Source organism: Ips typographus, linkage group LG3 (genome assembly GCF_016097725.1).
Source record: "Ips typographus isolate SLU linkage group LG3, UJ_Ityp_2.0, whole genome shotgun sequence".
Classification (NCBI taxonomy): domain Eukaryota; kingdom Metazoa; phylum Arthropoda; class Insecta; order Coleoptera; family Curculionidae; genus Ips; species Ips typographus.
The window spans coordinates 8,236,407-8,248,422 of NC_138424.1; the positions used below are offsets into that span (position 1 = coordinate 8,236,407).

The following is a 12,016-nucleotide window of genomic DNA, read 5'->3' on the forward strand; positions in this document are numbered from 1 at the left end:
AAATTAAAAGACTTTTTATGGTTTTAGGTATACTGTCTGTTTTCTGCCTTATTTTCACCACTATTAGAGTAGTTAGTTACAGTTACTTCTTCTATGATAACTGAAATATCTAGTTTTGTATACGCGGTACTATCACAGCGTAATTTCAAACCATTTTCTTTGGAATCTCATACCTTCGCTCTCATCAAAATTCATTAATCTTCACAAGATTATCCTGAATCAAAGCACAACAAATTCAAAGCTTACTAACAAAAAAATAGAAGTAATCTTCCGGTTAGTTGGAGTTTGGTGATAAGATTGGTGCTGTAGATGATTTAGCAGGCGCGGCCTGAGAAGACGTTGTACAAAATCGTAAATAAATACTCGATGTGGTGCCTAAACTTGTTCTACGTCGCCCAATCTAGTCACTTCTTGTCCGTTTTGTATCTTCAAAACGGCCTGAGTAAACTGGTCTTGATGTGTTGTTCTGTCTAACCAAACATTGCTTACTCCGGTTCATTCTCCTGTAGACGTTCACCATTGACTGTATTGATCTGAAGCCTCCTGGTTGCTTTTTAAGCTTGTTTTAAACGATTACTTACTCCAAGGTAAATAGGAAGTAGTCTCAAGGGGAAATTACTAACGTCCCAAACGAGATTCATCCGACAATCAAATTCAAAGACACAGTTAAACGAACATCTAATGTGAGTAGAAGGAGTATCGCCGACCTTACAAGATTAAGCCGGCTTTAAATGTGTTATTAAATAAACAAACCACAAAATATAAACAATTCATTTTTTCCTCTAGACAGACGGGTAATAAATAAATCCGATAATTAAATGGTAGGAACTTTAAAATTGGTAATTTATGAATGGGAATTTCGATTCGGGCTTTGAGTTTTAACAAGCGTCTTGTAAAAATGTTTGGGTTTCTTTCAGAATACTTACTTTCTCTGTCAGATTACTAGAAAGGCCACTAAATTAACGGCCTATTAGATCTGACAGGGTATATTTAACTTGGTATTAATGGAAGTTTTTGTCAAAGAGGACAAAAATAATAATTGTTTTCTGTTTCAGTTATGATACTTACTGCCTTTCACATCAGTTTTGGTACAATAATTATATCCTAGTTAGATACTAAACTTTCATTGTTATGAACGTAGTCGTTTTTGACGTTAAATTCCTTAACAGTTGATTTTAATTATGTAATTCAGACACAAATTCTAACTTTCAACATAGAAATATGATGGAAAAAATTGTAATAAGTACGTAATTATTAGTTAAATCACGATACATGTTTGCAGACAATCATTGCCAAAACTAATTAGTTAATTGGTTGTTTTATCATCATGTTCCTGGAAGTAAACGGGAGAGCGAATTGTAAGGTAATTTTTGACACCCTGTATCTCCGAAATATATTGGTTGAAATCATTTATTATCATTTATTTTTTCATATCATTTCTGGCATCCAGTTGACTATACTGGAACGAAGGTTTTGTTCTTTGGTTATCAAGCCCTATAGCCTCTCTGATGAGCCGTAATACGGCGAAACCGGTCAGAGGATTGGGATTGATAAACAAAAAACAAAACCTCACCATTTTCATATTGGTTGAAGTTGCTAAACAAAAATAGCTTGGAATTAAGCTGCCCTAGAGAATGCTGATGTCTTGCTAGTACCGACTCATCCTGTCTTTTTGATACATAGACCAGCCATTCCATTCTCTGACTATTTCCGAAATCTGCACGTAATTACTCTTATCTGTGTCACCCTGTAGAGTACAGTGGTGTCAGTCAAAAAACTGATTTTGTGCAAACTTTCAGAGACATTGCCATTTTATTTAATAATACATAATAAATGAATAATGGATTTTCTAATGTATCATTGTCTCATCATATATCATTGTTTAAGACTTACAAAACAAAGAAAAAGAACGAGGTGTTGCAAAAACTGCTTTAAATAAAGTAGCATTTATTTGGTATTTTAGCATCCTCCAAAAGGCAATTAGTTGGGAAATTTACATAACAAAATATACAGACTATACAGGCTGTCCCATGACGAAAGACATTGCAATTCAAATATTTTTAATGTTATTGTCACGTTTAAATTGTAAAGCCCTTTTGGCACAACAAGTTAAACGAGACGTCCGTTTATTACTTTAATAAACGCCTTTACAGAGATCTTGTTTTAGAAGTATTCAATCAAACCGCTTGGTAGAAAACTATAATTTAATAACTAAATAACAATTAAACTAAATGACAAAATGGTCGGTTTATCTGTTCAGTAAATCAGAATAAAATCATCAAACATAGTAACACTTTAAACAGTATCTTTTACGTGCACAAAATACTACAATTACTGAATAGATTGTACTTGTATTTATTAGACGATGAGGGCAGCTTCCTGAAGGGTTTGGCACTCGCGATTATTACAATTTAGATATGGTTTACTACTTCATTAATTTACGAACCCGGTGCGGGTTGCAGAATTCGGGACGACTACATTTTGTGGCACGAGACGGAGTCTTCTGACTGTCTTCTACCGTCTGCCTCACTAACGGATGTCGAACCTTATTTATACCAAATCGGTTTAGTGACGAAATCTATTGTTATTCGTCGCTTGTTTTCCACATTCCTGCTTAGGAGTAGCGGTGAATTGTCATTTTACTATTTCGCCCTATTCGAATATCTGCTTTAATTTAATGTTTTTATGGTGGTCCACTTTTAAGTGTCAATAACTCATCATTCGATAGCCAATCAAAAAATAAGTTGACTTGCATTATGTCATTTTTCTAAAAAACGTTTCCTAAGGAACATACAGTCCTCCAAATTTCAATTTCAAAAATTGTTTTATAGTGTAAAACTTAAACATTCAAGACTTGTGAGAGTCCAAATTTGTACTGAATAGTCTAAAAACTTGCTATTTACTACTAGGAATAGTCTTATAATTCGTTTTCTCAGACTGTCATCCTGGTCGAGTGTCTGAAACTGGATTTCAATGACTAAAAACAGTGCGGAAATCAAGACAAAGATTGTATTGTGCATGAAACCCATTTTTTACTTCTAAAGATAATCTAAAAGTTGACTTAAGCTAGAACTGACTTTACTAGGACTAAAAAGAGTCCAAAAGTCTATTTTCAGAACTTTAATTGGTGTACAACTCAATTTTCTGGACCGGAACAAGTCTAGAAGTAAATTAAATTTTCGGACTATTTCATTTCTAAAAATTAGTTCTAGACTTTCTAAATTAGTCTAGACTAATATCGTAGCATTTGGTACCAAAATTTTTTACTTTTATTACTTTACTTTTTGACTTGAAGAAACTTGACTTTTAGAAATAGTCTTAAACTCGATTTTTCAGTCTTAAAAAGCACTAAGTCTGAATTTCTTAAAGATGCTACAATTTATTGCACCTATAAGTTTAGAAAGTCAATTTAATAGTAAAGAAGCTTGAATTAACATTTTCAAGACTATAGACAGTGTACAAACTGGCTTTTAGGCCTGATAAGTCAAAAAATTCGTAAAGATAGGTCGTAAAACAATCTAGATTTTTAAGAAATAATTTTTAGCTCGAATTTTTAGCACTGAGGTGTCTAGAAGTAGATTTAATAGTGACAAAGCTTGGAATGCCATTTTAAGTCTATGAAGAATGTGGAAATTGTTTTTTAAGTTTGCTGTGTCAATAACTTAGTCTTGAAACTCGATTTTCCAAGCCGAAAGCAATTTTGAAGCACTAATAATAGTCCAGAATTCTGAGAAAATGAAAAGCAAAGTAAAAAGCAAGAAAAGTTAGTTTTCAAGATAATTTTCGTGAATCTAATATCAATGTCCTCTATCTAAGACTATTTTCAAGACTAAAATATTGAAATTTGTCTCAAAATTATGAAAATTTACTTCAAATGCAAATTTTAACATTCTGATGTTACTTTTCATTAGTTCATAGTCAGTTTTTGTTGTTTAAGTCAATTTTTAAGGTTTAAATGTATGAATTTGTAGTCAAAAATTCAAGAAAAAGTAGTTTTTTTATGTCTACAAATCAATTTTCAATATTAAAGTGTCTCGATTTGCATGAAAACTGGTTGCAAACACAATTTTTAAGCTTCTGATATCAATTTTTATTTTTTCTAAGTCAATTTTTAAAACTAAAGTCTTTCAGTTTGTCTGGAAACTATGAAAACTGGCTACAATGAAATTTTTTAAGCTACTTAAGTGAATTTTCCGTTTTCGGTCTTTGAACGTAATAACTGAATTATCTCGTAAACGAAGTTTTTAATCAGAATTTAATAAGAGGTAATTTCTTTTTCATCGTGAACAGTGAAATTTAAAAAAACTGCAATTTTTGAAAAATGAGAGACGTAGAAGATAAGGCAAAAACATTAAAACCATCTTCCTGTATCTACGGTACAGGAGAATTTTGGCAAACGTCATTCATAATGAGTACTAATTTCATAAGTGCTTGTTCCAAATTTGATCAAAATTGCTCCAACGGTTTGACAGTTATGACAGAAAAACGATTTTTTAAACAGAAATTTGAAGGAATGTATTTTACTTAGAAAGCATTTTTCAGGAAAATGACGTAGTGCATGTCAACTTATTTTTTAATTGGCTATGGATTGGTGAATTATTGACATTTAAAACTGGACCACCCTGTATTTTTTAAATAATTCGTATTTCTATTCGTGACATTATGACTGCTCTTACGGTTGTGGTTATACCGAAAGTAGGAACCAATTTGCCTATTTTCAATGCAACGCCCTTTTTATCTCTTCAATGTAATTTGCAACAATTTTTGGGATATTGACTTTTGAAACATAATATTTTTAGATTTTGGAGTCCCATAGTTCTTAACCAGAATGAGAGAGAGCAAAAAGGCTTGCATGTTTGTATCTTTTTGACAATTCCACTATGACAGTTATATGGAGAAGACGAAAGAAGCCTTTAAGAGCTACAAATTGATTTCTGGCATTACCATGAAACTGTCAAAATAACCGTGTTCTGGATCGTTTAAGTAGAAACTGACAATTCTGCAGACAACAATTTAGTTCAACGTATCCTTATTGACTAATAGCCTGGTTCTTTGACATTTTCACTATCAATATTATGTAAGGAGGCAAAAAGGGAATTTTAAGAGATCCAATCATCATCCAATCAAAATAATCGAATTGTGGACCGTTTAAGTGAAAACTGACTGCAAACAGCAATTTAGAATAATAACTTGATTCATTGACATTTTCACTATCAATAATATGTAAGGGGGCTAAAAGGAGGTGTTAAAACCTGCATTTTGATATATTGCATCGCCATGAAAGTATCAAAAGCTTTGTTCGGGTTCATTATGATTCTGAACCGTTCAGGAACTGTTCTCGAACTGATTTGGGCCATCTGCATGGATGGGACTAGTCTTGCTGTGTACTGATTTACAGGACTTAATAACCCGAACAAAGCTAACATTTGGGATCGTTTGTGAATGTTTCGATACGCTTGAGTTCTTATCTCGAAAATCAAAGAAATAATAATGTATTCCATTGAATAAAAGTCTTGGGGTTTTGGACAACACTTTGAGCAGTTCTTAAATTGATTTTAGCTTCAAATATCAAAATTATCAAAACATATTTTTTTTCAAAATGGATTAAAAGATGTTTTCTAAATATCTTGACAGCAAATTCAATAAAGTAAAAAACACCTCCTCAATACTCTTTCTAATTCCAGATTGTTTTAGAGTTTATAGCTAAGATTGAGATTGAGCTAGAAAGCTAGGGCAAAGGAAAAAACAGCATCAATTTTGAATATTTCAATTTTTCCTGTCTCCTGAATTGTCATATTTTTCCATACATTGTTTTGTTTTCTTGTGACATTCTTACCACTTCAATTACTTGAGAGTGTAATTAACGCTCAGAGAGGAGCATGCATTTTTGTTGGTTCTGTTTCTTCGCTCGGATGAAAAAATTTCGCGACCGACAAAAATCATTAATATTTATGCGCAATAAAATGCCCGATTCGCATAATTTAGAGGCAGAAAAGTGTCAAAAAAACGTTTCTAACAACTACATTTCGGCTGCGCCCCGCCAGGTCGATCAATTAAGGGAAAAAAGGAAAGAGCTGTGCTATGCAGCGGGACATTCAAACGATACGACTCATATTTTATGATATGTGAGCATAAGACCCGAACCTAAAATAAAACAGGCTCGTCTTCACATGACTTCTGACATAGGCGCTTCGTGGATTCGTTTACCAAGTTGTGGTGACCAGTTTGTGTATCGGCGCTGATCGAAACCTGAAAAGTCCGTAAAGTCAACGGCGCAGCCACCCCAAACTGTAATCTAAACCAAAATGGCGCTATAGATAGTAATCTAGAGTGGATGGTACGCCACTGAGCGCGAATAATTTTATTTTCAAACCCCGTTCAGGCCGGTGGAGCCGCGGGGTACCCGAACCCGCAGCATAATTCATCCGCAACAAAGATGCTTTAAATATAATTTGCAGAAAACAATAATTATTATTGCTCTCCGTAAAATACAGGGTGATTATTTTGAATGGGACAGCTCCGATCTATATTTCTTTGTGATTTAAAAAAATGAGGAGCCCTCCGACTCCGGGTCCGCTCGTACGTTTCGGCCTTATTAGTGCTGATTTCGGACCATTATTGTCATTGAGGAAATGTTTATTAATGGAAAGAATTGTTTACTGCCTTATTTATTTTAATTTTTTTTTGTGCTTTGTCGGACTCATTTATGACTCTTATACACATATACAAAAATGGAATCGTTTTAGTTCTGTATAGGAGCAGAATGCCACATATGCCTCTGAGACCTGGACTGTAAAAATGGCCAATCGAAGAATAATAGATGCTTTTGAAATGTGTGCCTACAGAAGAATGCTGCGAATATCATACACAGAACATCGTACTGACGTGAAGGAAAGAAAAAGTCACCACAAGGCTATCAACCAGGATAAACCAATCATACCTACGATGTTTTGAACACATCTCAAGGAGAACGAATGGGCTGGAAAAACTTATTGTGGAGGGAAAGATTAATGGTAAACGACCACGAGGAAGGTCTCCGACGCGCTGGGTGGATCAAACCAACGAAATCATTGGTCACGGTCTGCAAGAAGCTTCTCTTGCAGCTCAGTACAGAGCAGGATGGCGAAATACGATCCGAGCAATAGAAACACGATGTCACCATGCTCTCCCGAGAGCAAAAAGGACGGAAGAGAGAGGAGCAGAAGTTTGAACAAATTAAAACAATATTCGTAATTGAATAATTTCAGATCTTGTCACTACTAAATATTTGTAATTTTTTCGTCATGAAATTTGTTCTGGTACAATTAATTTAAAATTGAAAGCAGAAATATGAATAAAACAAAACAAAAATTGGAGATATGGTAGAAAATTAAATATAATACTACATAGCTGTCACTATAACCTTCTAAAGCAAAATGAACTATAAAAGCAGCAAAGGTTTAAAAATACGGTTATGTTTGTTTGCACAGTACTATAACACTATACAGGTTAATAATTTAGGTTTTAATACACAAATTTTAACCACGAATTCTACGTCCAAAAATAATCCCAGTTTGCTCTATAAACTATATCCTGGAAATGCGTCTTTCAGGAAATACAGGGTGTTGAAGTTTTATAAAAAAACAGCTGGCTAATTGCCCAAAAATTTCAAGAGAAGAGCAGTCGTTGATTGCTCAAGAATTTAACACGTATTTTGTTAGCAGTGTAAATGAAATTGTAAATAGTATTCCAAGACACGACACACCTGAAAAAATCTCTGGATCAGCTCCTGAAATATCAGTAAGTTTTTTAAAATTTGTATTATTGTCAATGTCAGACTTAAAATCCATTTTAAAGAATATGAAGAATGTGGGGGGAGGTGTAAGTGGGATATCCAGGGATATCCATACGTATGTTATGTAGCTGGTGACCGATTGTTGGATGTCATCAATACATCTCTTTCAAGGGGCATTTTTCCTGAGAATTGGAAAGAGTCAACTGTGATACCCGTTCCAAACATATCAATCACTGTTTCTTGCAACGAATTCAGGCCCATTAATACCTTATAATTAATTAGCAGTAAAAAACCAGATTCAAAAACACTGTGACACAAATGATATTATAATGGTTAGTCAGTCTGGTTTTCGGGAATATTACTGGTCGTTAATATCTGCGATATATTTAAAAGAGAGCTAGATAAGGGTAATGGGCCTATCCCACATATCATAAATTTTTGTTTTAATGACTGGAATCGAAAGAATAGGATCAAAAAACTAATTTTTCATATTCTTGAAGAAAAAATTATGGTCGTAAATGTTCCTACATTAGTTTGAATTTGTCCATTAAATTTAAAAGATTGCTTTGGCGCGCATGTGACGTACGTAATTTTGGACGATTTTATTGGCTGTTGCACGCCATCTGTTTCACTTCTTGTCGCTGATTGGTTGATAGTGTAGTACGTCACCGGCGGCGGACGTTTTAAACATGAGATTAATGTAGTTTTTATCGTCATTTTTTTTCTATTTAGACTTAATATTTTTGAAAACAAAAAAATACGGGTATAATATTTTCAATCCGTCTTTGTAGTTATGAAATAAAAAAAAATTGTGGGACAGGCCCATTTTGTGTGGTCAGTGTTCTTGGATTTCAGGAGAGCATTTGAAACAGTTAATAGGACGTTGCTGCTTCAAAAGCTTGAAAGTGTGGGCATAGGTGGTACTGTGCGGAAGTGGTTCGAATCACACTTAACCAATAGAAGTCAAAAAGTCAAATTTGGGAATTGTTTGTCAAATAAATTAAGGGTGGAACATGGAGTACTGCAAGGTACTGTTTTGGGTCCATTGTTGTTTTTGTTGTATGTTAATGATATCGTTGAGGTTGTAAGTGGATGTCATATAGAGTTGTTCGCAGATGACACAATGTTGTACGTAACTGGAAGGGATTTGAATATAATGCAGCAAATAATAAATAACAATCTCAGGAGAGACTATACAAATGGCTTTGCTACAACAGACTGTGTGTTAATACAACGAAATCAAAATACTGTTTGTTAGGAAAAAAGGGTAATTTGCGAGGTATTGACTTGGACGACATACATGTAATTAAACATGTAATATTGTCTGGCATATATTTGAGAATATACCCCTGTCTGAAAGTAGCTGCCAGGCATATTCCAGGCATACAATTTTGCTATGTGGGTTTTCAAGATCTCCATAGTGGCCCTCCTTATCCTGGACACACTGTATATTAATTCGTGTCAAATGTTTTGAAGTTGCCTAGTATATGAAAGTATATTCTCAATACGTGCCTGGCATATTACTTTGTCCCTTTAGTTCATGTGCCAGGCATGTTTCTCAGGAATCTAAAAAGTACATTGATGTAGGCGAAAATTTCAAAATTGTATTTTTTTGTAATTTCAGTAATTTTTGTAGTTTTTGTTTGGTTTACGCGTTGTAATCCTCTTGAATTAGCTTAACGGCTGAATGAAAATGTAAGGTTTAAAAATAAGACATATTCATATTTTGCTTTTCTTATATCCATTTATTTTCTTTATTCTCATTTAATCATTCAGTTTGAAATAGTGTGTTATATCTTGTAACAATTTTACGATACTGTTTTCAATTTATAACAAACTATACTATAAAGACCAGTTTTCACTTCTCAGACATACCTCTGGCATATACGATTAGACATACCAGATTTGGTTAAATGGAAAAAAAATGGCCTTAATAAAATGACATTTAGAAATCATCGACTTTTTTTCAGTTTTCGAGATATTTTGAAGTAACTTTTTTGGTTTTACGTTTTATTTTTGTGACGTTAATATTGCACCTAGACCAAAATTAGTTACACTTCTCCACAACAATTTTAAAGCTATTTTAAGTGGCATTATCAGATTTTCATTCCGACGTTTCGTCTTTGCGGAACCATCATCAACTCAATTTTTTTAAATACAGCCTCGATGTTTTTATGTTAGATTCTGAAAGCCCTATTTATTCCAAATTCAATAATGTATAAAACTTAACTTTTTTTTCACTTTTTTCAATTTTGGAATTAGAAAAAACCTCTTGTCTTTTTTGAAGTTTAAATTAATAATAATCATCTAAATAACCTGAACAATGTATGGGAATAGGCAGTTTTTAATTTAAAAACATGTAAACAATAATTTTTAGGTCCGTAATAAGATATTTCTTTATTGAGATTAAAAAGGCTTTCAGAATTCGATATTAAATTATATTGACCGGATTTAAAAAAATGAAATTGATGATAGTTTTGCAAAGACGAAACGTCGGAACAAAAAACTGATAATGCCGCTTTAAAGAGCTTTAAGAGTTGCTGTGGAAAAGTGTCATTAGTTTTGGTCTAGGTCCAATATTAATTAAAAAAAAACGCAACTTTTCTCCCATTTAATTAGTATCTCTAACAGTTTCCAAGATCCCCATAGTGGCCGTACTTATCCTGGATACTCTGTATTGTGGTCAGCTGTCAGATTTCAGATTCACAATGATATTGAAATTTCAAGCCAAAACTAATTCCTATTTTGCAACTTATAATGTATACCTATTCTTAAAGTATCCATTGTTGTTTGATGTAACAGATTTTAACTTTTTTTAAAATAAGTGTTGACCACACTCAAAATCACAAAAACATCTGTTAATTTTGTCAGCCAAATCCTTTTGAAACAGATTGAAAACCAAAATGAAATTAATTTCCACCACCAAGACTATCGAATTCTCTTTCGAACTATTATCTAACTACCTACCGGATTCCCCAATGTGAGCCAGCTGTGCGGGATTAGAACCGAAATTTATAGATTATCATTACCGATCTACCCAAACACATACCGATAAAAAAAGACGAAGAATCCGGCTAGGAAAAAAACACGTATACCGTTGTACCAGTATTTAAATTTTAAATCGTGTTCATGTATCCACATTAATCTTATTAATAGCCGATATCGGGATTTGTTTCCCAAAGACAAATAGAGGTGTTGAGACACCGCGAGTCCAGATACGGAATCTAATTGGAAGCGGACTTTCCTTTTTTTTCACTTGTCGATTTAACGGATAAGATTTTTAAGTTTGTAGCTTAGTTTTAACTACAAATTTTTAAATTTAATTTGGTTAAAAGTAAACTTGATTTATTACATTATAAAGCATGTTTCCGTGGTGTAGTGGTTATCACATCCGCCTAACACGCGGAAGGTCCCCGGTTCGATCCCGGGCGGAAACAATACTTTTTTTTCACTCCTCTATTAAAAAAATTATGTTAATCAACATGTTCTTTCACTCTTTTGACACTGATAGAATTTAGTTTATCTTTAGCCAATTCAATCATATCGACCCATTCTTCCATTCTTTTTTTTCTTTTGACGTTGACAATCTAAAAATGTTATGTTAGGTGCTTTAAAAGACCCTGAACACGTTTAAGCCAGTGTCTGGGTTATTTGGAAAAATATCAAAAAAGTGTTAATAAGGAAAGTTGTAGAGAACTTTATCCTCTACAAGATTGTATTAGGCTGCTTTTGCCCTAAAGGGCCTCCACATTGAAATATTTCCTAAAAACTGAGTCAAAGCACAAAAAAGTGCTTTAAAAGACCCTGAACACGTTTAACCCAGTGTAACTTGGTTATTTGGAAAAATATAAAAAAAGTGTTAATAAGGAAAGTTGTAGCAAATTTCATCCTCTACAAGATTATATTCGTGTCCTTTTGACCGAAAGAGCCTCCTCAGGGAAATATTTATTACTAAAAACTGCGCCGAAGCACAAAATCCAACCCTCTCTAGTCGGTCAAGGGCCACTTAGCGTTGTTTTTACTATATTACCATTCAAAATTGAGATTTTCTAATGCTTTCCACCCTGGGCAAAACAATTGACTAAATTATGGAGGGCGGGAGAGGAAGGGGGGGCGTCAAAGCCTTCTAGATTCACCTGGAATCAATCTGGCAACGTTGCCTGTCCAGAAATCTCTTGCAGAACGTCGCATAAACATTCCCCAAATGAATTTACTACGGAAATGCGTGTTTTTGACATTGTT

The 12,016-nt window shown here is 33.6% G+C and overlaps 1 non-coding gene across 1 annotated transcript; it reads left to right on the forward strand.

Annotated features, from left to right (window-relative positions):
- The first annotated feature begins 11,138 nt into the window (after window positions 1-11,138).
- TRNAV-AAC (transfer RNA valine (anticodon AAC)) lies at window positions 11,139-11,211 on the forward strand. The gene has a single exon. It is a non-coding gene; the product is annotated as a tRNA-Val (tRNA).
- The last annotated feature ends 805 nt before the right edge of the window (window positions 11,212-12,016 follow it).